Below are 20,578 nucleotides of genomic sequence, written 5' to 3' on the forward strand. Positions count from 1 at the left end.
AATAAGCTGTAATTTCCAATTGGGAGCAGGTATCTTTCAGGGACAGAAGGCTCCAACAACCTTGAACCGAGCACCTTAACTCTGCCAGTTGTGAATCCTACCCTGCCAAGTGGTGCCACCCTAGTCCTGAACCCTTGGAGGTGGGCCTGAAGGTGACCTGCCAGCCCATCTGTGGACCCATAGAACTGGCGAATCATCTTTGCTGCATGACCCAACACAGAGCAGAGCCGATGCGTTGTTTCTGCTGTGTGGACTTTCCCGGTGCAAGGACTTTGCATTGCAGCCCCATCAGAACCACCACTGTGCAACAGATCCCTGATGCAGGCCCTCACATCGCAAGCCTCTCGTTGACGGTGGCCTCAACGATGATATAGGACTCTGCATTGCAAGCCCCGCAGTTTCTTCTGAACCAGCCGGTGTGTGACGCTTCGTGTATGCAGGACTTTGCTTCTCAAGTCCCTTCATTGACGGCCTTCTCGGCGACAATGCAATTCCTCGTATTGCAGCCTCACAACTCCTCGAAACCAATGCTGTGCAAAGCATCTCTAACCAGGACCTCGCATTGCTTTGGTTGTGTGACTCATCCTCCACGCAACTCTTCACAACCATGATTTAAGGTACTCTTGTTCAGCAGGCATAATTAGGTCCCTGTAGCCGGCCCGCATTCCATTTCAGTTGACCTGAACTTGTGACTTTGGCCCTGTCTAGCGCAACCAGATGTCCACTGTTGGCGCTTTGTGCTTTTTTTGCTAATTTCACTAAAAGCTTAAGAATGGCATATCTTGGGTTCTACTAAATGAATTTTTGTTGTTTTGATTTAGTTTTATTTATCAATATTTACTCTATTTTTCTAATTTGGTGCGGGATTCCTCTTGTGTCATGTTTTCACATTATTACTATTCTACTGTTCTGCATAAATACTTTACACATTGTCTCTAAGTTAAGACTGACTGCTCTGTGCCAAGCTACCAGCGTGTTGAGCACAGGTTAATATGGGGTTTGCTTGTTACTTCACCGTGACAAGGAATGTGGTTGCTGCTTGATTAGGGTTTCATCCCCTTCAATCAGTAACCCCATTTCTTAGAATCCCAAAAAGCAGAGGAGGATGGCACATCCCCTTCTGTTTCATGGGAAAACAACACTTTCTGAATCTGAATATGTTTTGGAGCTTGATAAGTATGTCTGTTAAACATTTGCTCCCTATCACATTATCAGATATAAGAGCCTGCAGGAGCGTTTCTGACTCAGGCAATGAAGGCCAGAAAGAAAACGAGTATTTCCTTCAACAGTGGTAATTTTCACAGTTAATTATTAACTGGTTGATATTTATGTAATCCCAAGGCCTATATTAAGATTGTGATGAATTGTTGAGCTGACACTTTTTTTTATAGCTCTTCTGTTGTTGTAAATTCCATATTGTAACATTGCGACTATTTTATGGTTTGTAAAACCGGGACACTGATTTTAGTAGTTGTTTTTAACAAATCGGAAGAAAATCCTTGCCTTATTCACACAAGAAAACCTCAGTTCAAAGAACATGACACTTATTTCCTCACCGCGTATATCCTCTGTCGTCCCTCTGCTCCAGCTAGAACAGGAAGCACCCAGGCTTCCCTAAGCCAATCACAACGCCTGAGACAGCCTGCCAAACATTCATGCCCACCAATTTGTAGAGCAATCCGGCCCCACCTCCAAACCTGCCTCAGCAGGAAAAAATAAAATAATGATAATATTAAGTTATCATTTTATTTTTCCTTTATTGACACTGCTAAAAAGCAGTGAGGTGAGGCTCCTCCGCCTTAGCAGAGGAGCCGCCACTGTTCCTCGTCCACAATCTCACACACCCATTCACACATAATGTTCTAGGTTCACGACCAAACCTCCCATTTGACACATGCACTACTTCATTCACACGTCCTCCTGCCTTTACACCCAGTCACTTGTTCTGTAACATATCCCCTTTTTATCTAGACGTACTTCATTATTCAAAAAGCCACTCACTATTTCTGAGAGGCAGTCCACCAGTCACTCTATCAGCTGTACAGGAGGTTTCTCTTTAATACATGTTACACCGAATTTACACAAATATTGCTCACTGACGTATACTTTCACTCATCCATAAGTGTACTTTTTTTTTTTTTACCATTCAGTTATTGAACATAAACAGACAACAGCAATATCTTTGCCCTTCCCACTAATTTGTAACAAATAAACGAGCAAACCAAATAACAGTTTCTAGAACTTTACAATATTCAGATCATTAGGACCCATCGCCTATGGAATGTGCAGATGGGCCACAATAGAGGTGTGCATGGGATGAAACGAAAGTAATTTAGCAGTCACAGTCTTCCGATTCAAGGGCCGAGAGAGTAGAAAGAGCTCTTCGAATCAAGCAAATTTGTGGCGGTAGGACAACCAGCGGTGGCTCATCCATAATGGCAGAGGAGCATCGCCCCTCTGGTCCGAGTAAGTCACAGCAAAATATTCAGGTAATAAAACAATAATATCATTTTATTTTTCTGTGACTGGCTCTGGCTGAGGTGTGCCTGCATGCTGGACAGGGCTGGGGGGCCGGGCCATGACAGGGAAGAGTGGTGAGCCCTTAGTAGTGTACATGTCTGTTTGTCCGACCATCTTAGGCCAGCCAAACAGACAGGCATACTTCTATTTATCTAACCCAGCTGCGCTGCACAGCCGGGTTGGAGAAAAGCTGCAGGCTCCCAGGCACTGTCTGAGCAGCAGAGCAGGCTGCTCAGTCCAATCCTGGCGCTGCTCTTATAGCATGACAGCAGCATCTGGATTTGGTGGGGAGCATGTGCTTTCCCATTGACTGCCGGCGCAGTGAAAAGTATGTTTTTTATTATTATTTTGACCCTTAATTCACCCCCCCTCCCCCGTCCTCCCACTTTCGTGTTGCGACTCCCTCCGCTGACTCAACTCAATTGTAATACTGTGATGACAAAAAGTCTCAAGTCTTACAAGAGGAAGGACCTATCCAGTCATATGAAGCCACTAAATTCTGTTGCACACTAGAGAAAGTCAGTGGGTGCTTGGGCAGCATGGTGGAGCAGGGTCCCTGGGGCAGGAGAGTTGCAAGAGTTGATGATCCACTGGTAGAAACATCTGAAACCATATACCTAAAACAGTTGTAATAAAAGTGTGCAAGTAGATAGTCTATCATTGCATCATCAAAGGAGGACTGACAATCCTCAAAGGTAGGGCAAAAGGAGATGAGATGGGGTTGTGAATGGGGGGAGGGGAAGGTGTGTTTGGGCAAATACTCATGCATCTCGCATTGCTCTATTGTTAAGGTAGAAGGTGAGGCATTGCAAAATGTTTCTGAATATTACACCAGGGCAGCAACGTGGGGTAAGGGTGAGTTTACTGCATCTAGGGACCCCGGACGCGGTTTAGGAGATGCCGGGTTTAATGAATTTTGGAGGCCTATTGGGAACGGTAAGGTATGCCACGGTCTGGCTATTCAGGAATTCTGGGTAGTAACTAAGTCAATAATTCAATAACTCAATTCCTCAACAGATCAACACCTAAAACAGTAATAATAGTGCTCTTGAAACAGAAACTAATTAAATCAGACAAAACAATCCATCCGACAGGTGATAGGGACAAGGTAAAATGTCAACAATCATGCTGCTGGGGTTGGTATCAGGTATTAGTACCTTGTATCCCTAGCATGAAGTTTTCCCCAAATCAGTTCAAATATGTGTACCTGATCATTATGGAGATAAATCAGTCTTTCATGGGCCACTATGACCATCACGTCTTTATGCTATTTGTCATGTATAGTCACAGAGGGAAATGCCCAGTGCCACAAGATATAAACTTTGGCAACTGCCAGTAAACATAAAAGCCATCTGCTCCAGTGGTTCATCAGTCCCTGTATCTGTGACAAGTTCTGGAGAAGAGCCATGGTGTGGGTTCTATCCAGCATTCTCTCACGTTTCCATCTGGATGTCCCAGTTCTAGGAATAGTAATTGAAGATGCATGTGCACAGTGTTGGAATGTACAGTTCCATAACAGCAGCATCTGCAGTCATAGCTGGGGCCATCAGAGTTCATCCCACTCTTGGACCAGTGCCAGCCATGTAGTATTTTGAACTAACTGAATTTGAGGCAAGATTCTCTCAGATATCTGTCATGGAGATCCATGAGGATATCCCAATCTGCATCTTCAATTTCCCATGAGAGGCAGCCCTGTCATTCATCTGCAATGCTCTGTTAATTGTCCTTGAGAATAACTCAATATAAATAGTCCCATATACACCGGAAACTACACCAAATTGGCCCTCAACTTTCACATAAGACTGGGCGGTCCATTCACAAACTGTTTATTGTAGTACATTTAGTAGTACTACAGTAGTACTACTTATGTACTGCAAAATGCTATTCACTAACCTACATGTGGAGGTCTATGCATCCGACTATCCACCCAGACAGTGAACACTCTGCACATGTAGGTATACATTTTAGTAGTAACTGTGAGAGGGACGGGGAGTGACTGGAAAATGGGAAATATTTAAGACTATGTGGGAGGGGTTTAGAGATGAATACAGAGGGGTTAAGGGAGGATTAAGCAGGAACTTAGTAAAGGACATGCGTCCACACAAAAGAGTAAGCCCATTCCTATTCACAAACTGCACTTCTATTGTTAACTACAGCCAAAAAGGACCCAAAAGAGTCATAAATGTATTCCAACTGTTTAGCACCACACATGGCCAACCATTGGCTCTGCATCTGCAACACATTCCCATAGAAAGTAATGGAGGTAAGGACTTAACATAAATCCCTGGAGGAAGTAGCATTAAAATTAAGGAGTATACTCCCACTTTTTAAAAATGAATGAATGAATGAATGAGTACGCTCTTATATAGCGCATGGTTACCCTGAGGCATCCCAGCGCTGCGAGACCATGGACAGAAGAAGACGCTCAGTGAAACAAAAATGTCTTCAATCGCTTCCTGAATACAAGATGGTTCACTTCCAGCCGGATGTTATCTGGGAGTTTGTTCCAGCCCTTGGCGACATGGAAGGAAAGCTGGCGGCCACCCATGCGGGCTCGCTTCACCCTGGGTACCACCAGCAAATTTTGCTGATTAGATCTCAGGGATCTAGAGGCAAGATGCTGGCGAAACAAGGGCTGGAGAATGGTAGGACCAACATTGCTTATTGACTTGTGCGCCATACAGAATGATTTAAACATGATCCTTTCCTGGATCGGAAGCCAGTGAAGTGACCGAATTGCCGCCTTTGCCGAGCAGCGTCTGGGAAGATTCATAAGCAGCCGAGCTGCACAGTTCTGTACTGATTGGAGGATCTGGATAGAACCAACTGGAGCTCCCAGATAAACAGCATTTGCATAATCCAGACGCGATAAAATCAGCGACTGGACCCGCAAGCGTCTGGCCTCAAAAGGTAGGAGGGAAAGAACTTTCCTAAGGACCCTAAGTAGTCCATAACAAGTCGCCGCCACCTTCTTGGCCATGCATATAAATACAATTTAATGTTAAAAGTATATATAATTACAAAATAAAATGTAATTTATTTTAAACTAGTTTACTAACCATTTTAAATTAACATACATTAACTTTATTGTTTTAAAAAATAATTAAATTATTACACATTTTTTGCGCAAATGTTAGTAAATTGTAATAAATTATAAATAAACATAAATATTTAACATTAGATGGAATTTGTTAATAAATCTTCAAAAAAATAATAATTTAATATACCTAAATATTTTACATTTTTCGTTGAAAATGAAGTTAGCGTTGACTTAGAACCTTTTTTAAATCTTGTGGAACATTTAAATATATATATATATACATAAATGTAAATTAATATTTAACATAAGCTTATTTTACATTTTTAAAGTTTAATAAACTCTTTTACTTTTCCTTATACCTTTCTAGAGGGAGATCTTCCCTTGATGGCAGATATATTTGCTTGTGTGTGAAAATGTACTAGCTGTAACTTTGCACTTGTAAATTAGGGTCCACACTCTGACCTCAGTGGGTGGACACATGCAAGTCTACAGTTTGTAGTAAATTTACACATGTAAACGTTAAATAGCATGCTGAAAGTAGTACATTTACACATTTAGGGGTCGATTCCGATTCAGGAAAAAAAACATCCGTACGATTTGTATCCGGAGCCCTCTCCGTATGAATCATACCCGTCAATCCGAGTCGCGTAGTACGATCCGTATTCCGTGAATCCGTCCGAATCGTCGCGATCCGTACGTATTGCAAGGCTGAAACCGTGAACCGTACCACTCGTACACATGCCGTACGACTCATACACATGCCATACGACCCGGCGAGTACGATCCGGCCCGGGGTATGAGGACGCAATTCGTAAGGTCCACGTCAGGTAAGGGCGAGTCGTACGGAAAAGCACACAAACACATACACACCGTACGGTCCGTACACCACATGATCGCAGGGGTACGCACCGTACCCCATGTATGATGGGTGTACGCACTGTACCCCATGTACGCTGGGTGTACGCACCGTACCCCATGTACGCTGGGTGTACGCACCGTACCCCCACCGTACCGTACCCTATGTACGATGGGTACACCCATCGTACATGGGGTACGGTGCGTACACCCAGCGTACATGAGGTACGGTGCATACACCCAGCGTACATGGGGTACGGTGCGTACACCCAGCGTACATGGGGTACGGTGCGTACACCCAGCGTACATGGGGTACGGTGCATACACCCAGCGTACATGGGGTACGGTGCGTACACCCCATGATCGCGGGGGTACGCACCATACCCCTGCGATCATGCGGGGTACGCACCATACCCGCGGGGGGCGCTCCGTACCTGATTAGGCGCAAACTCTGCTTTTACGGCTGTTTTCAGCTCCCGTAGTAAAAGGGTCGTACTGTGCATACCCGACACGTATCGTACTTGCTGGGTCGTAAAAACCAGCCGCGAACCATACAGATGTCGCGTACAGCAGGTTCTGAGGGAGAATCGTATGGAGATTTGAGTCATACGGTCTCTGTACGACTCGTACGGAGTACGGCTCCTGGTACGAATCGTACTTCGTCGTACGTACGGGGGACGTTGCAGGGTACGATTTGTACGGGAAAACCGCTCCGAACGGCTATTCAGAGCGTTTTTTCCCGAATCTGAATCGGCCCCTTAGAGTTCATCACATGTAAGTTTATCTTTGCATAAATTAGGGATGTCGAGCCACGGAGACCAAGGACAGGTCAAAACAATGTCTCAATTGGTTATACCTCCACTTCTGTGAGGTGTGTAGCCTGTATTCCTCTTGGAGTGCTTGGAATGTTTTCAGAGTGCCCCGGGTAAGCATATCCTTTAGCAACTTGAGTCCCACTGAAGACCAAGCCTGTTGGTTGAACTTGTGGCAGCCAATGCAAATATTTTTCATTCTTCCATATGGGCACTTCAGCATGCAGGAAGCTATTAAATCTCAATTATATATGGAGGGAGTTCAGGGTAAAGTCATTGAGTGCACAATGGGAATGATGTCCTCTATCACTGCACGGTTTTTACTGTATGGGGTGTCCAAGGAAGTGGGGAGTCAACATGTAGAGAGTATATTCACAAAGCAAGGTAGGTGGTTAGCCAGGTAGTATAAAGACATTGGGGAAGTCAAATTCTGCTGTCTGAGGTGGCAGCATTCAGGTTTAAGCCCTTTGCATCAACATCACTGAGCTTCACACAAAACATTTGATAGTATTATCTCTCACTTTCAAGGTACTACAGGGAAATTTAGTGGCACATACCAAAAATGTAGTTTAGCCATAAGGAACAGGGTCAAGGCTAATGTGCATATGGCCGGGTCTGGGCTGAGCTGGTGAAGTGAGCTAAAGAACAATGATGAACTAAACCCAGATCTGTGAGTGAGGGTGAATGTCTGAAAAGTTTCAGTGCTCCATCCATCTTCTCCTTGTGTTTATTTTGGGGGAGGCATCAAAAACAATGAAAGTAGAGAGAGACCACATGATCAAACCAGTGTTAAGGAGGTGATGTTAATACATAAAAAGGATATGTCCTCCTGTATATACTGACTGAACACCAAAAAGTATCCTATGTATTTATCAGGTAGACACACCAAAGTCACTTGTAAAGGGTATTTGGCTTGACTCTAATAAGTCAACATGATTTTTAATTTGTTTGCTAGACCCTCACAAACCTTAATGGGATCATGCGACATCACTGGGTCTCCTTCTGGTCCCTAAAAGCATGGATGGGCGCAATCATGTTGCAGGGAACAATTTCTATAGTCTCCTGACGGGGTCTTAAAATAGAAATACCTCAGAATACCTAGATATCAATCAATCAAACGAGATTTTTAAAGCTCAGCTTTACACCAGTGAGGCTGTCCATGCACTAGTGGGGGGGGGGTATTTTGCTGCTGAGCACCGTCAGCTGAACAGCCAGGTCTTCAGGCTGTTTCTGAATTCTTGCAGTGCGAGGAGGTTCTGAGGTTGAGTGGTAGGATGCTCCAGGTGTTGATGGACAGGTAGGAGAAGGACCAGCCACCTATCCGTCTGTGGCAGTACCGAGGAGTGTGAGTGAGGGCAACAACAGCGGATCACAGTTGTCTGGTGGGTTGGTGGGAGTTCAGCCTGGGGTTAAAGTAGTATGGTTTCACGTTGTGAAGGGATTTGTAGGCATCAGTCAGCATTTTGAGCTGACATCTCTTGTGTATGGGGAGCCAGTGAGGCATCTGAGGTGAGGGTTGATATGTGCTCACCTCGGGAGGGCAAGGATGAGCCTGGCTGCTGCGCTCTGGATGGTTTGTAGTCTGTTTAGAAGCTGGATCATGACCCCCACGTAGATAGTATTGTTGTAGGCTAGGCAGCTGGTGATGAAGGCCTGGGTAACGATGCATCTGGTACTGATGGGTATCCACTTGAAGACTTTCCGAAGCATGCATATAATGAGGAATCAAGCTGAGGTTACTGAGTTTATCAGGCTTTTCATGGTCAGCCTGCTGTCAAGTACGATACCGAGATTCCTGGAGTGTTCTTAGTGTCTTGGGGAGGGGCCTAGTTCTGTTGGCCCAGGGGAAAGTGCTGTTCCCGAAGATGTGTACCTCTGTAGGTATCCCTTTATTAGTGGTTTTCCTGGGGTGATTAAAAACGATCCTTCAAGAGCGTGTCTATGGAGATAATGATCCTAAACCTTGTATTGAAGTCAACATGATTGGTTGTATGTCAATACAACGCGGTGTTTACACCGCACTACCATTAAAACCCTGGTTTTACAACGCAAGTCGTTACCACGACTTGCGCTGTAGGGTGCTGGACTTAGGAATAGTAAGATTTACTATTCCAACACCAGCCTATGTACAGTAGGGAAGGTGTTGGAATAGTACATCTACTATTGCTTAGCCTAGAGCGCCCTCCAGCGCAAGTCGTGGTAACGACTTGCGTTGTAAAACCAGCGTTGTAATGGTAGTGCGGTATAATAGTGCGGTGTAAACACCGCGTCGTAATGGATGTTCCCCACATGATTCAGCCCTAAAGGGTAATGGCCATGGGGTCCTGGACTTTCATAAGGACTAGACTGATATTATGCCCTCGGAATGTATCATTTAAATTCATCAGTGGGCCTAACTTAATTCAGTCATCAGAACAAATATATCACATACAACATGTACAGCATACAAAGAACAAAATTGACATTTCCCCGATGACGTTCCTGTTTTTGGGTCCCTGTACTGTCGGGACAAATATGCTACATGAGAGGAATGGGGGACATGCCCCTGTAGTCACACATTCATCAAGGTTGTTATGTCTCCTGTTGCAAGTGGTTGGGTCCTGTATCCTCCCTGATGGAGGAGGTGCTTCAGCACCCCTGCTCCCTTACTTCCAGTGCCTGAATTAGTATGTGCCATCTCAGTATTCAAGGGGCTATTGTTGTTGTGGCCCTTCCCACGTCTGGGCCCTGGTGCCCTGTCATTTCTATCAACATCAGTTCTGCTATTAGGGAATTCTGTTGGAAATTGGGCATTTTTTAAGGTGCCACCTCTGCTTCATTAGTTTTCAGTCTTCCAGTCACTGATTCTGTGAAAAGAAGCAGTCAGGGTATATGCGCTTCCAGGTGGTATCCGAGAGTATCGGACGGTGTGGTGTAGGGTTCAGTGAGTGTGAGTACATCACTGCAACAAGAGTAAAATTACCACATGATGCTTTTACATCTGCAGGACACTGAGGGGTATACACTGGGAAGCATGCAGTAACACACATATATCCACTGTAAGTGCTCACACAATTGTTGCATAGTAGGTAAGGCAGAGAGTTTGGGTTCAGCAGCATATCGAGCAGTTTCTCACTTGCTTTCAAAGAGTGTGAGTAGTCAGCCCTGATCCACTGGGCAGTGTCAGCGATCCAGCCGCTGATGCCGCTAGTGGACCCAGTTGCTGTGCAATTGATTACAGGGCGTTTTGGAAATCTAACACCCCTACAGCAAGGTGTCCAACGTGATAGTTTCCTCGACCCCACCAAGCCAACATTTCGCACAGCCTGGGTCCTGGTGAGGATAATACATTGGACAGGGATGTGAGAGTACTACAGCTTTATTCCTCACCACTATGTGGCAGTTGTAATATCTACATTGATTATCTGTTCCTTTGTTGTGCACCACTGACAGGGTGAGGCGATCATCTGCCCTACGTACCCTTGGGTCGACAAGTTTTTTATCCACTTGCACATCCAAAGTCAGTCCAGGGCCCCCACATGGGTGAGATGTCATGCATAAATGTGGGAGAGTGTATCCCCCCTCTGAGTCTGTGAGCAGCTTTAGAAATGAAAAAGTCAGAGGACCTTGCAGCATTTCGCAATCATACCAAGATTTTGAAGTAGTCTTGCCAGTGTACATGCTAGGGAGATATTGAGACTTGCATAAGTCCCAGGCTAAGTAAGAGTCAAAGGAAAGCAAAACACGCTTAAAAGGGACAATATATTCCCAAAATCATGATAGATGTTCTTGGACTAAATACTAGCATGGCTCAATCTTTAACAATCAAAATGTGTTGCACAACATTGTTCCAGTTCCAACAAAGTAATGTCACCATACTTGTGGTAAGGGTGCATGATTTTCCCATAGGAGAAGCTAGGGGAGTGAGAAGGTGCATAGGAAATACTAGTGCCTAACACAGTGAGGGGGAAACAGATGCACAGTGTGTGGTGCTCAGCAGTGCAGGAATGGGCTTGGTACACCAGCACCAGGTTTCTGAGAAGACTATGACAAACCTCTACAGCATCTGGATGCTAGAAAGTTGGCTTAGCTTTAGTTGCTACTCAAAAATGCCCTAAGACAACCCAATAAGAAGTTAACTAACTGCATTAAGGTGATCATGTCTTTCCGCTCACAAGAAGGCTCTGTAATGCTGGGTAATTTTAGAAAAATAGGAGAGATCATGATCAGTCAACTAGAGAATCCTTACCTCCTTTGAGGACTGATGGTTTGGATCTAGGCAGAAAATCCAGTCTGCCGACCACCCTTGATGCTTTGTCAGAGAACATGCATAAGCCTTTTAGCAAAGCCCTTCTCACCAAATGTGTAGATGAACTGCTTTGTTTGTTTGATCTATATTCCTGCCCTGTCACTATTAAGCCCTACATAATGGCAAATGATTATAAATTGGGTAAACTGTGGCTAATTCTAAAGATGTCATCATACCATTTTAGGGATTGAAACCACTTTTAATCCTGTTCCAAGGAAACTTTAACATTGCAAAAAATGGAATATTGATAAATCATTGGGAGGGTATGCTGTCAATGTGCTATAGTCCCCTGCCCGTTTATTTTTTTATTATATTTCTTATGACACTTTTTCGTAAATCACTGTATAAAATGAACAACGATGCAACATTTATTTGCATAAAAATAGGAACATTTGGTAAAGTTTGCCAATAAAAAAAAGAGTAGTTCTTTCGGCATTTTTTTAATCTGACCCGAGAGGGAGTTTGGTTTAGAACCTACTTTGTTAGGGAATGTAGACACAGTCTCAATAGATCTTTTGAGCTGTTGTTGCCTAGTTCTTCATAAGTGGGCCGATTTGAAGGTTGAATTCAAGGACACCCCCAGAAACAGAAAGGATTTTTACATCAAGAAGACATTAGGCCTCAATATCATGCGATATGGTCATAGTAGGTGAAGGGCCACACACCATTATATGGGATTTGCCAAAACTTGCATTGAAATCCAGACTCTCCATAAAGGTGGTAAAGGTGTTAAGGAATTTCTGTAGACCAATGGGCATACAGGCCATTAGAACTGAATCAGCAGCATGATAAATGGAAGTGGGTGGGGGCCTATCTGGGGCATATCTCCAACTTTTAAACTTAAGTTCACCTCTAGATCGTTAATCCTGAGGGTGAAAAGGAAAGGAGCAAGAACACACCCTCGACAGACCACCCTGCCGAATCCGAAATAATTTGTATTTTCTCCTGAAACACCATACTTGATGCTAACAGTAGTATCAGCCTGAAGCTTTGCCAGAAAATAAACTATTGTGGACTCCAACCTCCCAAGTCCAACATTTTGGGCCATTGTTTAGATCATTTTACTAATTCAAAAGCAAAGGAGCGATTCTTAAATGCCTAGTGAATTGTCTCCTCTTTGGTCACTGTATATTTTGAGGCCAGTAAAGAAAGATTAAGCCGTTGTTTTCTCCCCAGACCTTGGCAGAGTCCATAAGGAGCCTCATGTAGGATCAAATTGTCGTGGGCCCAGCATTTCAATTTGGCCAAAATGACCCTCCCCGCAGTTTCTACCATTGAGTCTAGAAGAAATATTGGATTGTAGTAGGACGGGTCTCCTTTGTATCCTTTTATGGAAATTGGACAATAACTGAGTGGCTCCAAGACTTGGGTAATTTAGACTCCGCAGCAGTGTTTAGCACATTGGTGATTAGAGGAGATCATAGATCCATATTAGACATAAATAGATCAACTGGGATCCCATCTGGACCAGAGGCTTTCCCCTTGGAACTTATAGAACTGCTCTTATAACTTTGGTAAGATTGAAAGAGATAGGCATGCTTTGGCTTTCCTGAGTTATATCACAAAAAACATTGCCTGGATCATTAGGGGTGTACTTGCAACGAAAGCATTCTTTCGATCTAGATGCAGAATTATCAGACTTTATAGATAATTAATTGTTATCCCTGAAGTAGGGCAGAGATCCAGCCCCAGTGTGGACATAAAGGTAGTACTCGGAAATGCCCTTTGTGAATTCCCAAAGTCGTAAACTTTGACTTAGTTCATCTTTGTGAATCGGGCGGATCATCTTTGTCACACCTACTTAGGCTTACTGGAGTAGCCGGTTTGATGCCAGAGTCAGCATTCTCTTGTCTAGAGTCGATTGGTCAATCGATTGTTTCTACTGTCTCCAAAAGAGCAGATGAGTTAAATATATGGACATTGTAACGTGATGGTCCTTAAATAGGGTTTTATTTTTCTGGGCCCAAATTTGGATATGACGTATGATTGATGGTTCTATCTAAAAATGTCCAAGGATAAAACATTAATAGAGCCATCTGGACAGACAGGACAGGTATATTTGTGAAGAAAATATTGAGCCAAAGCAAGGTTTTTAAAGTTCACAACAACACAGACACCCTTCCTTTCCTTACTTGCATTACCTATCCAAGATACTCTTCTGACCATAATAATATCATCATAGTTACATTCACGGACCTCCATTTTTATTCAACTAATGGAAAACTTTGATTTTTAAATCAAACCAATCTTCAAACTGGTCATATCTTAACTAGGGAACATCAGTCAGAACAATAACACATAGAGGTGCATCAGGCCTAATGATAGACAAGGCTGCACCCGAGTGAATGCCGGTGTATTGGAAAAGATAGGGTGTATGCCTGGAACACTCACAGACTGTGGAGAAAATATCTTCTTCGTCCTGGTCCCAATAACGTGCCCCCCATTATTCAGAAAACCTTGCAAGGAAACACATAAATGAGAGACAATATTGCTTCCAGGCTCAGAGATCTTCCAACTTTATGTGTTGTGCTGCCCCCAACCTTACCACCAATGGGGATAATTTGCACACACACCCCCATGGCCTTCTAGTCCAAGACCACATTAGTAAGTTTCACCAGTGAGAGTTGTGTGTATCTTAATTTGGAGTGAACTAGCTCAAGTGACATGCTCATAAATTATTCCAGTTGGTAATAAATATTAGTGGAAAACTATTGTCCAGAATGTAAGAGGTGGAAGCATTTAGTATTTGAGGCTGTGGTGTCCATTTTTAGAAAGGAAACACTAGGCACAGCATGCTTTGTTGGTAATTTCAAAGTGTTTTCCTTCTTTTTTTGTCCAGGAGGACTATGGGGTATCAAGTCACATGCAGAATAAATTGAAAGAGAAGTGTTAGGTACACATGGATTTTCATCATTCAGAGCAGAATACATATTAAGTGAGTCCTCAGTTGGGATACAATCAATAGTCAGGGTTGTGGAGTCTAACAATGTGCTATTTACTGTCCCCATCCTTTCTTCCATTTATCTAATCTCTATGTTGATGACTTCCTTCACACTAGTTGAGAAGTCAGTTATCAAATAGGTCTTGATCTCAGATGTCATAGAGACCTCCTTTTCCTCTTGGTCTCATATTCTTCAACCGGGGAGGGGGGGGGGAGGTGACGGAGACCAGTCTCCCATGGGCTCTGATGGATGCAGATGGGCCCACTCTTGGCCCAGTCTTTGCTTGGGCACAGCCTAGGCATGTCCCACACACTGGTAGCATCCTGTTCCTTTTGTTGCACCAAATCCCTTCTCCTCTTGGAAAAAGATATTTATGGTTTTGGGATCAATAGTCCACAAGCTCATCTACATAGCAACATAGGTAACAGTGCATCCCGTGAAGTTTGAAGTTTGCTCCATGACTGATGTGGATTATTTATGTCATCCAAAAATTTGGGCAGAATTTGTCATCCATTTTCCCTTGAAAGGAACACAAACCATGTTTCAAACTGATTACATCTCCTTGAGCAAGACAACACTTTTTCAGCTTCCGAACAGGACAGTTCAGATAAATGTGATCAATGAGCGGTAATTTGGGTGCCGCCCATAGCTATTAGCCCACCTTTTTGCAACTCTGGCCACTCTCAATTTTGCTTCCTGCTGGTCAGTTCTGCACTTGGCACTTCCCTCTTCTTGCATGTGACTCTTCCTTAGAGCATGACCCAAGTGCTTGTGTCCTACACGGTTCGCACTTTTGGGAACTATTTTTACTTTTTGTTGAGCCACTCTACAGACTCCATCTTTCCTAGCTGGCCCTGTCATTTGCTTGTGGTTTTAGGCTGTCCAACTTGACTTTGTCTCTCCCATGAGAACTCACTTTCTGTAAACAGGCCTTTAAATTTTGTTCTTATCTTTTCTCATTTGCTGTGCGTTCAAAGACAGAGGAACACTGCCAGGTTTTGTATTCTGAGGGAAATTGGTGTTTAGTTTTCTTTCACTGAGATTAAAGTCAGAGAATGTATGTGACAATCCATCCTGCTGAGTACTCATGTGAGAGGACAGGCTCTAGGATGTTATCTTTGAAAGCATGCAACAAAAATGAACTATGCTAATATTTCAGAATACACCAGAATGAGAACAGTAGAAATAAAGCAATTTTTTTTTGTAATTCTGAGGTGTGGTGGAAACATATTTTATACGATCAAAACAAATCAATACAGTTGGTGATTACATGTGAACACATTATCATTTGTGTGTAGTAACTCTGTATGTCTGGGCAAAAGTAATGCCCATTTTCAAATGGAAATGTGCTGTCTGTAATGGCAGTGCACTATCCCACCAGGCATACTTCATACTACTCTACTCCACTTCACACAAGTCCTCTCTACAACACTCTACACCACTTCACTCTCCAACACTCTCCTCCACTCTATGCCCTTCAACTCTATACTATGCCACTTCACGCCATTCCATGACACTCCACTGTAAGACCATCTATGAGACAGCTCACCACTCCATTTCACACCTCTATTCTACGCCCCTCTAATCCAATCTACCCCACTCCCTTCTGCCCTATCCCACTCAAATCTACCCCAACCCAATCTACCCCACTCCAATATAACCAACTCCACTTCATTACAATCTACCGGACACCCCACTCCACTCCAATCTAACAATCCATTCTTCCATACTCTAATTCACCCAATCTAATCCACTCCAATGTACACCACTGCACCATACCCTACCCCACTCTACACTATTCCAATCTATCCCTCTCTACTCCACTTCAATCTACCCCACTCTACTCCACTCCAATCTACCCTACTTCATTTTACCCCAATCTCCCCCCTCCGCTCTACCCTACTCCAATCCACCTAATCTACCCCACTCCAATCTACCCCAATCTACCAAACTCCACTCTCCCCAACCTACAACACTCCAATCTATACTACTCCAATCTACCACACTTCACTTCAATCTAATCCGCTCCACCCCAATCTACCCCACTGCAGTCTAGCCAATCTACTGCATTACATTCTACTTCACTTCAATCTACTGCACTGTACCCTACTCCACTCCACTTTAACCTACCCTACTCTACTCCACTCCAATCTACCTCAAGTCAAACTATCCCCACTCCAATCTACCCCAATCTACCCCACCCCACTCTAACCCAACCTACCCCATTCCATTCCAATCTACCCTACTCTAGTCCACCTAATCTATCCCACCCCAATCTTCCGCACTCCACTCCAATCTACCTAAATCGACCCCACTCCACTCTTCCCCAATCTAACCCCAATCTAACCCATTCCCATCTACCCCAATATACCTCACTCTGCTCTATTCCAATGTACCCCGATCTACCGAATTCCTATCTACCCTAATCCACCAAAATCTACTCCTATCTACCCCAATCCACCCAAATCTACCCCACTCCAAACTACCCCACTTCCCTCCAATCTACCCTACCATTCTCCACTCAATATACCCCACTACACACCACTGCAATCTACCCCAATCTACCTCACTCCAGTCCACCTCACTCTACTTCAATAATCTCCCTACAATTTACCCCACTCCCCGCTACCCCAATCTACCCCACTCTACTGTAAACAATCTACCCCAAATCCAACCTACCCCGCTCCATGCTACCCCAGTCTACTCCACTTCACGCTGTTCCAATCTACCTCATTCCACTCTGCCCCAATATAGCCTACCCACACCACCCCATTAATGTTTAGCCATGCTGCACAGAAGCCACACTGGTGTAAAACATGGCTGAAACACATTGCAAAAGTCAATAGCTCTTGCAATAGTGAGACCAATTGACTTTGCCTGTGCATGTTTCCTTTTATGTTCGTCACTCTCTATGTATTTGATCAAGGTCCTTCAACTGACCTATAATTGGAAAGATTGTTTTTTGAAATATTATTTATCTAAACTGACTGAATAAAAGATACCACAGCCTATTCCCATGAATGGGTTTGAGTTAATGAAGAGGTAAAAGTTATAAAATAGAAAAAAAAAGTTGGAAAGAAACCAGCACATGATATTCATAGCAGCAGGCGACTTTTTACAAACAGTATCTGCGTGCTCATTCTGACACTAAAGATATTACTAAGGCACCTTCAGATAAAACATGCTTAATTCTTTTCACCCTTCTCTGAATCTTCCTGAGTGCAGCATAAAACAGGCATTTGCAATGCAATCGGTCTCGCCTTTGTGATCTTATATGTATTTAGCTATATTGCACATTAGCCTGGGTGCTGAAACATCTACTGTTCTTTAACATGGAGGGAAAGAAAGCACCAAACTGCGTGACACACCAGGTATTGGAACACATGGAGAGAAATATTTCCTTTCAGGTGGAAATGATATTGTCCAAAGCTCCGTTTTTTTAATATAAAAGCAGGGCCTTCGGTGTTCATATCACTGAAAATACAAGATTTGAAAAAAATATTATTGTCTACGGGTGCTTGTGGAAGACAATTTCTATGGAATGGAATCTAGAGAATGCTAATGTGATTCTGGTATTTTACTGAGCTATGCTAGTCGTTTTCTATCAAGAAAGTTAAATAGAGGCAGTTGCCAGAAAATTAAAAAAAAGAAAGTCCCTCAGCTGAAAGTAATTCTGGTATTTTACTGACCTCTGCCGGTCGTTTTCTATCAATACAGTTAAATAGAGGCAGTTGAAAAGAAAAAAAAGTCCCTAAGCGGAAGGAGGCAAGTCCTGGGGCTGATCTCCAGAGCCCACAAAAAGCAAACACATATAAGTATATACTAAAGTATATACTAAAGTATATATACTAAAGTATATACAAGAGGTCTCGAATGCTCGACCTAATAAATCAGAGACTCGACTTAGACAACTGTTAAATCTGTAATGACTGGTCCTGGCAGGTACCTTTAGTTCATCGGAGAGAACCTCACTTGTCCATATTTTAGTTAGGAAGGAGGGCCTGGTGAACCATAAACTATGAAGATGTATGTCCACCATTTGGGCCCTGATCGACATTGTTATCCTACTTGCCTATGTATAGCAAGCTTACAGCAAAGGTCCGGTATGGTAAACAGAGGAAGTCATCGACCCCTTTAACATATGTAGGGGGTTAGACAAGGGTGCGTTCTGGCCCCTTTTCTCTTTTTAATCTACATTAATGTCAGTGATTAACAACTTCAATTACTTGGCAGAGACTACCTTAAAGTAGCAGCTACATCGGTACCCATTCTGCTATATGCAGATGATGCCATCCTCTTAGCACTAACCCCAGCAAGACTACAAGCTCTCGTTAATTCTTTTAATGATTTATGAAAGGCATTGATCTTAAGATAAATCAGGGCAAGACTTTTACAATCTCATACAGTACTAAGAAAGGGAGCTCTTATTCTCTTTGTCTAAAGGGCGACAAAATCGTTAGCATGAAGCACTTTAGCTACTTAGGTCTTAGAGTTGCAGAACATGGGGAGTGGGAAGAACATAGAGGAAACTGTGCAGGGAATAAAGCCAGGAATGATAAGGTTATTTTTAGAGTTGCCACCACGCTGGGGTATCCCAATAATGATAAAATTATGTAATGCCAAGAACGTTTCTGCATTATTTGGAGCAGGTATATGGGGCTCGGGGGACAGTAAAATCTTGCAAAAACAAGAAGATACATTTCTGAAAAGGTTATTAGTGGTCCCAAAATCAACATGAAACACCATCATATACTTTGAATTAGGTCCACGACCCATTACAAAGATTTTAGAAGTTAAATCAATGTTACTTTGGCATTCTATCTGAAAAAATGAAGCTTTATTAACCGAGGACATTATCAAGGACTGCATGATGCTGTACTGTATGTATAAGATCCTGTGTCTCTCCAAGATCGGGAACTTTTTGCAAATTATCAGGGACACCAACATGCACTTGTGAGAGTCCCCAGTGGATATAGCATGGTTTCCCAAAAAAGTACTGAAGCAATTAGTTGAGGAACAAAGTGGCAAGTAACTAATACTGGGGAGGATACCCGACTGATGGTTGGATTTGATTTAACCCATTTTACACAACATGGGTCTTCAGAGTTATTTTGGTTGGGTCCATAACTCATTTCATAGATTTCATTTAACAAGATTCCACCTCTCTATTTTTCATCACTTGGTTGGATTTCCAACAGGCACGAAGTGGGTACTTAAAGACATCAAATGACCCTGAGATAATGATACACCTCAATCTACCTTTACAACGCAACTTTTACCACGCACTACCTTTACCACACAACTTTTACAACGCAAGTAGTTACAACGACTTGCGCTGGGGGCGCTGTAGGATAGGGAATAGTTTACTTTACTATCCAAAACCTTCCCTCCTATCCACGGGGACTGGACTTGGAATAGTAAATTAAACTATTCACTATCCGGCACCCCCCAACGCAAGTCGTTGTAACAACTTGCGTTGTAAAAGTTGCATGGTAAAGGCATGCGTTGTAAAAGCATGCGTGGTAACGACATACATCCCTTACAAGTAACCATGTTCTGTAAATTCTATCTTTTTTTAACTCTTTTTTATTATTCCCACATATCTGGACCAGTCAGATTCACCTTTGATCATCAGTAAAAGCCACTTTGGATCCAAAGGGACAGTCTCCCCCACCACTCTGGACATAGTATCAGTGATTGCCTGCCAGAATTGAACTATCTTGGGATATTCCCATCGAATATGCAGGAAAGAACCCTCCCGCTGACAGCCCCTGACACACAACGCTGTCGGGATCCTACCTCATGTGTATGGGTGGGTGCAAGGATAATAGGTGCGATGTAAAGTCTTAAGCTGGGCTAGTTTAAATCTGGAGCATATTGCGATCTCTCTAGGGTTCTGAATTGCCTGCTGCTGCTCTTCATCATCGATGCTGCCAAGATCTTTGACCCAGGCCTCTTGGAGGGTAATCAGGGGGTCTTGTACATTATTGATCAATTTGCGGTATATCGTGGAGGTCCGTTTCTCATTGATGGGGTCAAGTAGCAGCCTGTCTTCTAACGGGGAGTAGTCCGCGACCGAGGTATTACTGTGTATGTGGGTGCGCAGAGCATGCAGGATTCT

Source organism: Lissotriton helveticus, chromosome 5_1 (genome assembly GCF_964261635.1).
Source record: "Lissotriton helveticus chromosome 5_1, aLisHel1.1, whole genome shotgun sequence".
In the NCBI taxonomy this organism is placed as follows: Eukaryota; Metazoa; Chordata; class Amphibia; order Caudata; family Salamandridae; genus Lissotriton; species Lissotriton helveticus.